General features: G+C 38.2%; 1 protein-coding gene across 4 annotated transcripts in view; it reads right to left on the reverse strand.

Annotated features, from left to right (window-relative positions):
* TBL1X (transducin (beta)-like 1X-linked) overlaps positions 1 to 14,440 on the reverse strand; it is a 179,549-nt gene that overhangs the window by 112,576 nt on the left and 52,533 nt on the right. Inside the window, exon 3 of one of the 4 annotated variants that reach the window (XM_010581589.1) lies at positions 6,887 to 6,952. The exons of the other annotated variants lie outside the window; for them this stretch is intronic. The gene's annotated coding sequence lies outside the window, so the exon portion shown is untranslated. The remainder of the gene's footprint in view (positions 1 to 6,886; positions 6,953 to 14,440) is intronic. 4 annotated transcript variants of the gene reach the window in all.

Raw genomic sequence — 14,440 nt, forward strand, 5'->3', positions numbered from 1 at the left:
GTGATCTATTCGCCAGTCACAGTAAGGTTCACCTCTTAAATAAATAGTGTGACAATCTGGCTTTAATTTGTACTCAGCATACCAACAATTGATTTTTCCCATAAACTCACTCGCTGCTCTGCTTTGTAACTACATGGTCTGATCCAGCTTAACCCTGATGCGGAGAGCTGCCTTCCATCCATGTTCCTAAAAACTCCGAAAAATTAACATGACTGAGAATTTAAAAGACGTGAAGATCTACTCGTGAGGTAGAAAGACTGGGCAGTAAACTGTTTTACAAGAAAGTGCAGCACCTGTTTGTTCTGTCCTCTTCATTCTGCTCTGATGAGTCTTATCTGCAAGGAGGGCTATTTTTAAAGATGAAGGTAAGAATAATAATTTCAAAAACTGAGGATTAGCTACTGGTTTCTCTATTCCTGTCTCTTCTACCCCACTCCCCCCAAACAAGGGAAAAAAAAATCTATCCATAGTTGAATACTGAATATGAACACACGTAAATAAAACCCTTTAAACATCAGCAGACGGGTGTTTTCTAAATCCGTTAGTAAATGAATGATATCACATCCAAGCTCTTGGATGTTAAAGACAGAAACATATAGCTCTGGGTCAGGCTGCCACTGCTCCTCATGCTGAACTAGAACATGCTAGCAAAAAACCAAGCAAGACTATTGTTATGTTCTTATTTAAGGAATCATATTCTATAAATATGTTTCTTACAGTTTAGTCCAGACAAAACATAACTTACAGTCTCATACTAGAAGTGCATTTGTGTTCCAATTTACGCAAGTCATTCTTTTCAAACATTTTAAATTTTTTGTGTATTTTCCATAAAACACAATTTTGCATAATATATACAATATTTAAAGTTATTTTAAATACAAATTTAAAATTAAAAGACCATAAACCCAGACTTACTACATCAAGTCAAACATCCACTTTAGCCAGAACCTCTTCTTCAACCATGGCAAAAGTAGGTATCTAATGAAGAATATATGAACAAAGCAAGGACCCAGTGGTACTCTCCCAGTCCCCAACAGCCTACAGCTCTGGGACCTCCTGATGGTTCCAGTATCGAGACACACCAGGATGTGTTTTAGTGGAACTTTAATGCATACTCCTTGCAATTTCTGACCACAGAAAAAAATTCTGCTGTAGATTTGTGGCAGGTATCATTGTAATGTTATAGGACAAAATACCTAAAGGTGATTTTAGCTATCTTAACTCTATTAGTTGAACACAATCCTGTCCTTAATTTTTATATTTCATGTTCTAACTATGAAAAAGACTCTAGCATTCAACTCCTCCTTTTGAACTTGGCCCAAATCCAAAACCAGTCAAACACACGAATAGTTCTACAATAAATTTGCACATTGAAGCTATGCATGAGAACTGGGGAGTTTCACAACCATTTATTCAACAAATGTGAAATCTTCATGTATATGTACAAAAGTACAATTTGTAGAGGTCATAGACCTATCAAAAAATTAACCAGAGAAATGCCTTGCATGTTATCTTCCTTTTTGAAAATCTGACTTTAGGAATATTGTGCCTCTGGTAAAATGGTGTTCTTTTCATGTGAGTGTAATCACTTGGCATTGCACCTAAGAACATACCCAAAGTATGCAGTAATCTTGAGGACAAGCCCATCGCTCACTTACATTCTCCAAACAATCAGTCCTCAGACCTCTACGAATTTCCTTCAAACTAGAGAGACAGAATTCTTGTATTTTGGAGATGAAGTGCCAATGTCTTGTGTTACAGCTGCTGCTGCTGCTGCACCATCTTCTACTTTATTCTAGCTGAATAATTAAATACCCTTTAGTCCTTCTGACAGTCCTAGACTCAGCATGGCTGTTAATCAATATCACATAAAAGGGAATTAGGCTTAGGCAACTGTTGCGCAAGGCAGAATGGATAAGGCAAGAGGGAAAGAGATCTCCTCTTTACAGTAGAAGACTAATTTTCTGTATTTACAACACAATCTACACACAGACTTGAGAATACACGATACACGCACAGATGTGCAGGGCAATCCAAATTAACCTCAGAGATTTGTTACACCGTAACAGCAACCAACAGTCACTTCTCCTTCCATTCTTTTCTAAATTCCCCATCTTCACATGTTTCAGGGATCAAAGAAAACTTTCAGCACCAACATATTTAAAGTATTCCGTTCACAGGGAAAATTTGACGGCATTAAACCATTTCTGAAACTTTTACCATGTGATTGTAAAAGGGAAATATAAACAAAAGACATTTAATAAATACTATCTGAATTCTGCTCAGTGCAAAATATTTAGGAAGACTTATGTTTCCAATAATTTGAGGAATTTTTCTAGAATCTCTAAACTGGCCACAAGTTATGTGGGGTGTTTTTTTTCATTCTTTTCTTGTCCTGCAATGAATCAATAGGGCATTAAGAGCAATCCCAGGCTGAGAGTCCCAAAAAAAAAGAAAGATTCACATGAAGGAGTGTAAATTTTCCCCACGCTGCCCTGCCACCATGCTTATGCTTAGATCTACCCAGAGAAAAGGAGACACAGTTCCAAAGTCTCTTCAACAACTCTTAGCTTCTGATGAAATACTCCAGTATTGAATTAAGAAACACTTCAAACTTTCTACCAGGCCAAGAAATTAACTCCCAAGTCAAACAGCAGCAATTTCAGATGGTTAATAAATGAATTAACAGCGATGATGACACCATCAAGCCACTGACATAGAGGTGGAAGACTCTGTGTACTCTTTACACTCCTCTGTTCTGGGTGGCCTCTTATATTTCATGTTTGAAGACCTGGTATTTACAAAACACACTAATTAAACTTTAACCCATGCACATTGTAAAAATAACAACTCTGAGTAATGAGGAATAGACAGCATTTCAAATGAAAAACACTGCGTAACTGATTATTATTGACATACTTTCTGAAGCATTTAGCTGAAATTCAATCTTGCAAGAAGCTAAAACAGTACTTTCCCCCCAATCCTACCGGTAATGTGAACAGAACCTTTATGTTCTACATCTAACTTATAACTTACTTCAATTTTTTTGTCTCACCAAGATTTGCTTCAAGGTCTAGGAAGTGTGCTTCAGGTAGCACCTCCCTCAAAATGATCCAGAAAATGTATTTCATACAGCACACAGTCCACACGCATTCTTTTGAATCACAGAAAGAACAGCAAAACACCTTCAAACAAACTTGGGCTTTTTTAGTTTCTTCAGTCCCTTCCCTGGAAGTGCTTAGCCTCAAGGAAGGCTGGCCAACTTCTGGCTCCCAACTCGGAGAAGCGATGGTGCAGTGCCGGAGCTACGCTGCTGAATCGGCTGGGGAAGGCACTTGCAGGAGGGACAAGGCACCTCTGAGCGCGAAAGGAGCTAAGGCAGAAGGGGCGGCCACGGCCATGGTCTTTGCGATGTGCCCTGAGCTTTAGCTGTGTGCACAGTCTAACCTCCTGAAGGGGTGCAAACGGTGCTTTGCTGCTGCTATCTGGCCCTCCCAGAGCTTGCTCACTTCGCTTCAGCCAACACCCCACGTGTTCTGTGGATCTTGGCCAAAAAGATTCTGGTGCTGCACAACCATTTACAACAGTGATATTTCAGTTACTTTTTTTCAGAATCTCTCATTACACACTGATTTAATATATAATGAAATACAATCTTTACATCAACTCGATACTGCAAATCGCTTACCATGAAGCTGTGTTACATACATACCTAAGGAATAATGTGTGCTAACCCAGATTTACTGTTTTTGCACACTATATGCCAAAAAGTAATCAACGATCCTTTCTCATATCCAGGGTCATGATTTTTTTAAAATGGAAATTAAACTTCAATTACAATATATATATTAAAAAATCCATCTTTTAAAACAGTAAGAGCTTTTGAAACAACATTTTACCAGTTAATAAAATTCTATGTAAAACGTGCATGACATTTAATAAACAGTTCTGCATTTTGAAGCAATTCAATATGTACAAGAGGAATTATCTATAACTAGCGAAATTAACTGAGTATTTCTGGTCCCTATGTCCTCCAAGATTTTAAAACCAATAGATCTCAGCCTCTCTTTCTTAGTTTTCTAATGAAATTACTAACTGGTGAAAGTAGGGGCTTTCCTGCCTAGTAATCTCCCAAGCAGTTTCTCATCTTTAAGCTATTCACTAAATTGATAAGCAGAAATGAAGAAAAGCCCTTCATCTTCTGGAAAGGCTACAGCTGCCAAATGTGGGTTTACTACCTTGCCCAGGTCCAGGTGCATAGTTCTCACAGTTGAGTTGATGACTTTCTCTAAAACTCCAGCAGCAAATACTGTCCGAATATAAATTCTATTAGATCAAGGAAAATAATAAATTCAGGACTTAACAGGTCCTGATTTTGCTTAGGACTTAATAGGACTTACAGGTCATGATTTTGCATTTCATATTCAACTGCAAAGAAAATCCGTTCCATTTCTTGTAAAAATTCAAATATTTTATTTTTAAGAGATTCATATATTGATTTGTGATTCAGCAGAATCTCCTTATGATGCAGCAATCATCTGGAGTAGATGTAGTGTGTCAGGCAATACTGCTAGATTTGCAGAATGTTGATTAAAAAGCATGTCTTAAAAAATGGAAGTGGTAAGTACAACTATAATGAAAGCATCCAGAGAAATCCAAGCAAGAGACTAAAGACAAAGATACATAAATAAATGCGCAGTTCAGTTCCCAAAATAGTTTACATTACCAAACTAATCTCTCCTTCTGTAGGGTCAGAGCCAAGTATCATTGTATTTGTAATCTAAACTGAAGCCAAAAATAAACAGAAATAATATTTAAAGAGCACAAGTATTCCACCTTTAAAACTCAACTTTCTACGATGACTTTAGAAGATGTCTAAATGCAAAGTAATTTTAAAAAGCTATGTTTTACAGAAATACTAATACTTGCTTAAAATTGGATCTCCCCTAAATGCCTTTATTTAACCTAACTGACCATAATGTCTAACAATTTAGCTTCGTGTACAAAGACCTTATTTCTCCCTTCTGTCAAAATGGACTGTCACACCGACCAGTCTGTTAAATGGGCATCTTTGCCCCTTCTCCAGACAGTTTTCCTCTGACACTTTCCTCGTTTTTTATTACAGAGGCTCTGGCTGGAATGGGAAACTGCATGAGACAAACATTCCTTTAATTAGTGTAGATTGCTATGCTATGAATCAACAAATACACACCGCCAGCGCTACCACTATAGTTGTCTTTGTCTCGGAGGCCTATATGTTTGCCTCTAGTTTCCACCAGAACTCAGCTGCCTTAATCCCCCCATATGCCACTCACCTTCTTATTTCACTGTGTGCCAATTCTTCACGCTAAAAGGCAGTCTGTACATGTATGGAATTTTTTTTTAATTATGTCTCCAACCTACCACCTGTCAAACTCTACTTGACATTTACAATAGTGTCTGCAGAGTAATCTGTATCTATTCCAGTTTTTTCCACTGTGAACTACTCTTGCTCTTACTTTATGAATTCACTTTCATTGTATACTCCTCATATAAAGCTCTTCCTTTTTTGTATACATGTATATTATGGTTGAATACGAAATTTGAAATAGACAAACAGTACATTCTTTATGATGAGGATGAATTGCATAATATGTATTGAACAACTCCTCTTCACTTTGGCAGGCAGAATGCATATTCTTCTCTCTCTGTTCAGGCATTCAACCATCACTTTGGACTTTGGGAAAAAAAAAGCTAAATTAAGTTTTCAGTAAAGCGTTGCTATAGACCCCTGCTATAAAGTAAAAGCTATATCAAGCAACCAACAGTCAGCTTAAATCCCAAATGTTTTCATGTTTTGCATTTAAGGTTGGATGATAACTTTGCTCTTTTCTTTTACTGCAACTCTCAACAACAATGAGCAGTCTCAAGAGATGAAAATAGTTTATTCGTCTGAAAATCATATGGAAAAAATCAACTGCCCTTTAAAAAAAGTTATAAATGTCTGGACAAACTTTTCCCAGATTTTCCTTCTTCAGTTATTTAATGAACATATGGTTATTTATAATGTGAGCTACACTTGTAGTATTTCAAAAATTAGTTATAAACATGCCTAGAGCTACTCAGCTCCTCCCAGGACTACGCTGACCTCACTCAATAGCCTTCCAGTATTGTTTGCTCTGGGATCTCTTCAACAGTGAACCCATGTTCTTACTTCAGTGCCTTCTCTCTGCCTTAAAATGTACCTTAGTTTTCTTCTCTTAGCAAGTACCTTATAGCAGGTTACTTAAACTTCAGAAAGATCATAACATCAGATATCAATTATGACAAATAAAAACCTTGGCCAGGAGGCATAACTGATTAAAAATACATATAAAACAAATGCAAGCTCAGCTATATTTTAAACTAAGTATTTAAAGGGACAATAAGGAGTCAATCATTTAGGTTAGTGAAACGTAGCAGAAGCTAATAGCTGGGTTGATGTCTTTTTGACAGGTACACTATAGACACGTGTCTGAGCGAGGCTCCTCTCAAAGTCGACAGACGGGCACTTCTGGACCACGACAGACCTGATGGGTGAGACTCTGCCCCAGAGGGAGCGAGGCTGTGTGCTGGGAGCACCTACGCCTGGGTCAGGGATGGCTCGGAGGTGGACAGACACCTCTGTTACCTGACGTCTGTGTAACCCAAGAAGTTAGGTGAGATGATCCCACCCAAAAGACCCTATGTTAATACATAACAGGGATACAGCTAAGAGACTAGAAATGCAGTCTTCTACTTTTCTTTCTCATATATGTATGTAAATGTGTATGCGCCTATTTTTTATTTAAAGAAAAAAAAAGAGGGAGCATCACCCTGAAAATCCAAATGAACCCGTTTCCGTGTTTATGCACGTTATTTTACTCACTGTTACTATCTATGGGGTTTAATTGAAATTCTCATGCAAATACACTGGTTTGCTCAAAAGTCCTTCCTGTTTAATGGAGATTTAATTCAATTCAGTGTATCATTTAACTCACTAAATGGTAAAACAACAGTGTTTTCCTTTGCAATCAACATAAACTGCAGATGTAAAAAGTGTATCAGAAGATGGCAGGGTTTTTTACTCTAACTTCTAGCACTTCCTCAAGTACTCTAGTACACCGTCTTATCTACTTTGGAAATTCGATCCTACTGGAAGAAAAACCAAACGTGAACCAAAGCACTGACTGAAACATGAATGTTGCATATAACCATGCCTTCAACTGAAAAAGAAACTGCTCATTTCTTAAATTTCTTCTTACAATATATGGAATTACGCTTTGTTTTAAATGTTCTTATTCACAGTTAATTGTATTTTATACTTTATTTGCGGATTCCACAGAGCTCTGTCCTTGACTCCCTTATTCTCCACTCACAAGGGAATCTCATTCAAAAGTGATTTTAATTATCACTTATGAATAGATCGCAGAATCATAGAATCATTTAGGTTGCAAAAGACCTTTAAGATCGAGTCCAACTGTCAGCCATGTCCACTAATCCATGTCCTGAAGTGTCTTGTCTACGTGCTTTTTGAATACCTCCAGGGATGCTGACACCACCACTTCCCTGGACAGCCTGTTCCAATGCCTGAACAGATAGTCTGTGTTCCAGATTTGCCTCTTCTCCACTGAAGACCAGAATCCTTATCCATTTCTGATGCGATCAGGACTTCTGGCTGTCAACTCCAGAATAATTTTGAACACTCAATATTCTCTCCCCTTGCTCTGCAGCCCTTCTTGCTACACCACTTTTTTGGCAAGTACTGTCAACATCACAGTCATCTTGTTTGTCACAAAGACCTGTAACCCTTGATAACATTATCTTTAACCTATACATTATTCCAGACCTCCATCTGGAAAAATCTCCAAATTTATCTAAGTAACTTTGTTTTTCTGTAGAATCATAGAATCACAGAATGGTTTGGGTTGGAAGGGACATTCAAAGATCACCTAGTTCCACACCCCTGCCATGGGGAGAGACGTCTTTCACTAGATGAGGTTGCTCAAAGCCCCATCCAACCTGGCCTTGAACACTTCCAATGATGGAGCATCCACAACTTCTCTGGGCAGCCTGTTCCAGTGTCTATATAACACCTGAATGCAGCTCTCATTAATCACAAAGTTTATGCGTAACATTTCTAAGTACCTTATGACTAAATCACACTATCACCTCAAATGCAAGCATTTTTTTAATTTTTAAGGTCTTTCATAGTCCTTCTCTAACCTTCTTTATCTTATTTACACGTTAGTGCCCTTGCCTACTTACTACATTTTTATACAGTAATCTTCATGTTTCTTTCTATGCTGCCGCCTCTGCTGGGAAAATGCTTCCTATGAACATCCGTCAAACTACTTCACTAAGGTCCTTCATATTCTCTTCAGAACTTTAGAAAAGATGAACATTTTCTATGAAAAACATGGCTTTTATAAGAAAACCAAAACGTGGTATTCTAATGAGGAAAAAAAATCACTTCTTGCATTCAAATAGAATTTTAAGCAATTTTATCCCTTCATATATACCTTTAAAAATGAATGGAAATAATGGCTACAGTTGAGGGACTCTAGTGACTTGTCACTGAATCTGCTCAGCTTACCAGCGTTATTCCAGATTCACATCCTGCAAATTCATTCTGGACTTGAAAGTCAAACAGACTTTCTCTGTTATGGCTAACCAAAGTAATCAAGATTTTCCACGTAAATTTTTTGCCATCACACCTGTTGTAATTCCATTAACATTACAGAGGCAGCCAGGATAAGGTTTGGCTCTACACTTGGAATTTAGTTAACGATCTAGTTGATGTCTGAGCCAAAAAATAATTTAATTTGCAAATCTGTAGAGCATTTTTGCAGGAATAAAAAGCAGTACACAGGAACTCAGAACATTAAAATACAAAGAATGTGAGGATCTGATCCACAGAATACGAGATTAATCTAGAGTATGGGCTTTCAATTTTGTAAAATAAAATTTTAAGTGTTAAACTTTTTGTACTGCATGGTGTCCTGAACACAGCATGATTCCTTGCTTGCTCATGTTCTTATTGTGTCTGATTTTACTGTATGTTGTTAAAAAAAGCAGAAACTGTAATTATATCAGAGTGTATTCAGACGATGTTTTATGGCACAATGAAACCCTTTGAAAGCCCGGTCTCTCCAACACCTTCACATCCCCCTCAGATGCTGAACCCAGGTGACACCACTCCTGGTTATTTCATGTTTACCGCACAAACCCACCACCACCAAGGACGGAAATTCCAAGGTGTGCTTCAAGAAGCTTTCCAAACAAAGAGCTCTTCTGACAGATGTTTTATGTTTTAACATGTTTTCCTAAGAAAAGCTACACAGTCTTGAAAGCTTTCTAACTCGGGCAGCTACGAGCCCTGAGTGGAATTTCTGCAAACCCATGCGTGGCTTTGTGAGAAAGGCTTTTGATCATGGACATCGGAAATCCCAGGGCAAAGACAATAGCCTGCTAACTTTTTATTCTTTGCTGTTCCACAATAGCTAACAAAATCAAGATTAGGTAACCCTTCCTCCCCACCCCCACCCTCCAAAAAAGTGAGATGGGTCACAGTCAGAAAGTTTTATTTAGGTAAACCTCTGCAATGCTTTTATTAGGTTGCGAGGAAAACATCAAAGCAAGCTTTTAACATATGCACTACACTTCTAAAAACTCTTCTGCCTCACTCTCAAATTTACAGCTTATCTAAAAGAAACTGGAGAAAAGGCATAGGAGCAAGAGTGGCACAACACATCAGACCAATAAAACACTTATATATGAAATATCCCAAGAAATCACAATTGATGAGGCAAAACTTTCCAAATGTGGTTACTTAGTTTTCTCTTTCCTCACAGAAGTTAGGGTTTCGCCCCCACCCCGCCACTTGTGTACTTCTCCAAATTCAGGCAGAACTGGTTAAGCACTACAAAGGTGCATTGTTTCTTCTACTCTTTCCTCTCCATACATTACTGCTTTATTTGTAAGGAAAGCATATTACTCAACTGGCTTATGTTCTCCTAAAATACAGTGGCCAAGATGGAGAAATAAATCCTTTGAGAAGATTGACAACAAATTGAATATTTAATAAATGTTGTGGAGATTACTGATTAAAGGAGACAAAATGAGATTATCATATTCTCATAATTGTAACCCAGACACCTGGTTTGCTACAGGTTATCAGAAGATGTGCATGTGGGCAGGAGCCGTTGAACTGGGGGGAGATTTTGTTTTACAGGGGGTCAATTATGGGAGAAGACACAGTGAGGAGAAGCACTTGGATTAAAACTTTCCATACAATTATGCCATACACCACCACCCTCACCCCCCCCCCCCTTCCAGGGATGGTTCTTCTGGGTTTTAAACAGATCACTCAGAACTTACACATATGAAGACACAATAATTTTATGTGGGAAGTTCTGCTTTAATTAAAGTTAGCTCTTTGTTAATTTAGAGAAGATTATTTCTAACATGTGAGTTTAAACTTTTCTCTTACAACCAAGCTGTTTCTTGTTTTCAGTTGAAACAAATACTTCATCCTGTAAATTTACTTAAAAGAATTTTTTTTCTTCCTTCTAAAAAAGTGTATGCCATATTTTCAGTTCATGTTTCAGACTTTGGTTAACTGCATTGTAACAGCTTTTAGCATATGAAAATCAAAGCTTTTTATGCACTGCAGTGTATTTCATGATATGATATATGACATACACTGACAAAATAAAAGAAAAATTAACAATTTATACCCTGTATTGCCAACTAATGGTTTCTTAATGGCACTAGAGAAAAGAGAAAAGGAAAAGAAAGTGAAGGTTTAACGTTAAACTATGCATCAAAACCACTGAACAGCAATTGCCATGGCTGTACTGGAAATAGGGAACACCAAGAGCTGATGACATTCCTGTTTTTCCAGCTCTGCCTCCAGCCTCCAGTGAGACCCACACATGCATGTTGATTCCTTTATTCTGGAAAGACAGGGGCAGAAATGACGTGCTATCTCCTGTACATGTACTAAGAATCCACTAAAAAAAGACTATCAGGTTCTTCCTGAAAAACTGGGGGGAAAGTATTTTTGCAGAACACAAATGTGTTCCAGATACAATTTGCCCAGGTTCAAACAGGGTTGGTACCTTGTCCTGCTAATTCCTCACTGGCCACTAACATTTTTTCCAATTGACAGATGAACACAGTCAAGGAACATGTCTGAAACCATGTCATTTAATCCCGGTACTACTAAACTACAACAGCAGCACTGGTCAACACTTCACCGCAGTTTGGGGCCACATTCTTTTGTTTATTTTGATACACACAAGCACATGCACACAGAGCTTCCCCAGCCCAGCACCACTTCAAAACAACAACAAAAAAACCCGCAGAAAAAACAAAGACTACGAAAAGTCAAACACTGTAACAAAGTACCAGTCTTATCCTCTGACAAAACAAAACCTTAATCAAATAATAAGTAACCTAATATCTCCTTCTGCCTTAAATCCTTCCCCATTCCTCACCAACCCCCACTTCCCTTGAAAACCAGATGGCCCCAGCAATATGCCCTGAAGGTCAACAGATGCACCATGTCTTTGGACGAAGAAAAGGTATATAATATCTTTAATAATATTTCCAGATGATAAAACTGGAAAACACACGGTGAAAAAAAACCACACAAAAACATCTACAGCAAGGAAACAAACCAAGCACAGTTACTGTGTTAAAACATCCAAGACACCAATGAAAATAAAAGCCAAGTAGTGAACTCTTACTAATGCTATGAATAATAAATAAAAAGTGAAAAGAAGATTGATTTTTTTTTTTAAAAGTTACTGTAAGAAATTACATAAAGAAAGGATACTAAATAACTCTGGGGACTGGTAATGGATATGGTTGCTTATTTGTTATGGCTGTCAAAAGTTACAAATTTCAAGATTTCCATGTTTTTATAAAAAGTGCCCCTGTCTTTTGGCATCATAGGAAATTGTGTCAGTGAGTGAGTAAATGAATGCGTGCATAGGTGAATAAACAGGTGAACAATTTAGCCTGAGGTGGGTTGGCTGAGGCTGCACTCAGTTCCAGCAAAGTATGTCTGGAGAGAATCAAACGAATTACGGATCAAGCTATTTGAGATTTTCACTGGTGAATTTGAGGTCCAAATCCAGGTCTGTGAATCTTAATGTGAAAACTAACTCTAGTGAAAACATTATTGTGCTCCACACTTCCTGTGTTCCACTACCCTCAGATCAAATTTGTCCAATTTACTGATAAAAACAACTTTTTAACTGCTGACTCTATCAGAAAGTCCGGTAGATACCCTTCCTCAGAACATCCATGATAAAATATTTTATTCTGCTCCCTGTCACAACTGGGAAATTCTATATTCTTTACCTTTTGTGCATGGGTACAGTTGTGATTATCACTGACTGCAGTATGACTCCCTAAATTGGATCCCAAGGCAGAACTGCATTTTAAGGCTTAGGTAACTGAGGTTCTGTAGACATCCTATAACTTACTAGTCATAGGAATGGAGGTGTACCTATCTGTGCAGATATGCTAAGCTCATGGCACATAAAAAGTAGCGCAAATTAACTTAGCACTCTTTTCTCAACATGAAATAACTTGTTAGCCCACAGTAACTTGCTCATGTGTCCTTAGTTAAAAACTCTACGCTCCACAAAAAATACAATTCAGTTTTATTTTCTCATAGGTTCAGAGCTAACAGAAGTACCAACAAACAAACAAACAAACCTCTCCCAAGTGTATGCATCCATAAAGTACCCTGAGTAGCCTCTTTTTACTTAGATTTATGCCGCCTTTTGAAATAAAACTTTTTGTACTTGTACACAAACAATATAATAAAGCCTAATCCTGTCTGAAACCACAACCATACAAATCAAAAAGCCTTCAGCTACCTGCTGCTAATAGCGCAATGCTAACGCAGGTATGCTGCTGGGGCCAAAAGGTATTAATAACCTTTAGCCTTGGACTGATACCAGCAGTGCAAAGTAGCTTCCACCACGGCAAATGATGAAAGCCAGACAGTACTTCACTGGCAAAACAGACAGGCACAGAGGAATAACACACCCACTTTAGCTTAAACTCTGGTGGCCAGACTTTCTAATGTAGGTCTGAATTGCAGATCCAAGGACCTGCCTCCATTAGAAAGCCTCTTCTGGCCTAACAGAAATGCCATGCACACGAGTAGAAAGTGTTTCTTTGCCATCAAGGTCCCACCATCTTCCCAAGCAACACTAGGTACAATGACAGAAGCACCTGGCGTTTTTTCTGGCCCTGAGGAGGACCCTTTCCCCCTTTTCCTGTTCGCTCCTCGTCAGCAGAACCCCATGGTGTAGACCAAGGCAGAAAGGGCAGCCACGCTTTCAGGGGACAGTGAACCGAACTGCAAAACAAGGCAGCAACAAAACACTGGGGATGTGCTGTCAGTCTCAAAAGCTAGACTGAAGAACGCAACACACAGGCATACAAAATGAAGAGCAACTGAAAGCCCATAACCAAAAAAGAGAGGAAAACAAAATGAAACAAAACAAACCACACACGTGCTTTATAATTTTATTGGGGCTTTTTGCCATCCGTTTAAAGAGAGTAGAGTTCAAACTTGAAAGCAAGCTCTGTCTCCAAGGTTCTCAATCTAGAACCGCTATTTGAAATAAAAGAAAATCCATTTGCAGACTGCTTAAGCCTCATGTAGCCCTGTGCACACATGAGATGCGCTATGGAATTTACTTGGTGATGTTAGTGAGAAAATCCATATGTGTGAGAATATTACTTAAGACAAGTTTTGTTGTGCGTTGGAGCTGTCAACATCTTTGTGACTTTTGGTCCTCCAAGCACACTTTCGACTGCCTCATTTAAACACTCCAGAAGTGGTGCCAAATGCAGGAGAGAGGACAGAGAGATTTCCTTCCCTACGAGGGGGGTTCAGCATTATGCTCACAAGCACATTTTTCAACAAATCCTTGTAATTTAAATGTATTTGTTTTGTATTCAGGTGGGCATGCAAAGGCATCCTGACTTTCAGTATTACTGAAGATACAGTAATACTGTACTTTTGAAGAGGGTTTAAAAGTCCCGAGAAGAGTTTTGTTTTTCTCTTTCTCCCCTCTGCGGAAGCCAGAACACGCGCAGTATACTATCACTTCAAAGCCCAGCTAACACAGAAGCCAGAAGGGGTATGTATCTGACAGGGAGACTCAATACATCCTAAAGTAGTACTGTAAATGTATATTCTACTTCAAGAAACTCTAGAATAAGGTGCTGAGAAATTAAAGCTATTAATCTGAATCATTTTATTCATTTCCATAAACCCACTGTAAAGACTGCGGAATCTGTGGCGAGACTTCACTAGATTTTTGGTGTAAATAAGGAGTAACAACATTATGTCAATGGAGCACCATTACAATCCGGGAAAAGCCTATTACTGATGAAATTGAAAAATAAA

The sequence above is a fragment of the Haliaeetus leucocephalus genome, unplaced genomic scaffold (assembly GCF_000737465.1).
Source record: "Haliaeetus leucocephalus isolate CR32 unplaced genomic scaffold, Haliaeetus_leucocephalus-4.0 Scaffold795, whole genome shotgun sequence".
Taxonomy (NCBI): Eukaryota; Metazoa; Chordata; class Aves; order Accipitriformes; family Accipitridae; genus Haliaeetus; species Haliaeetus leucocephalus.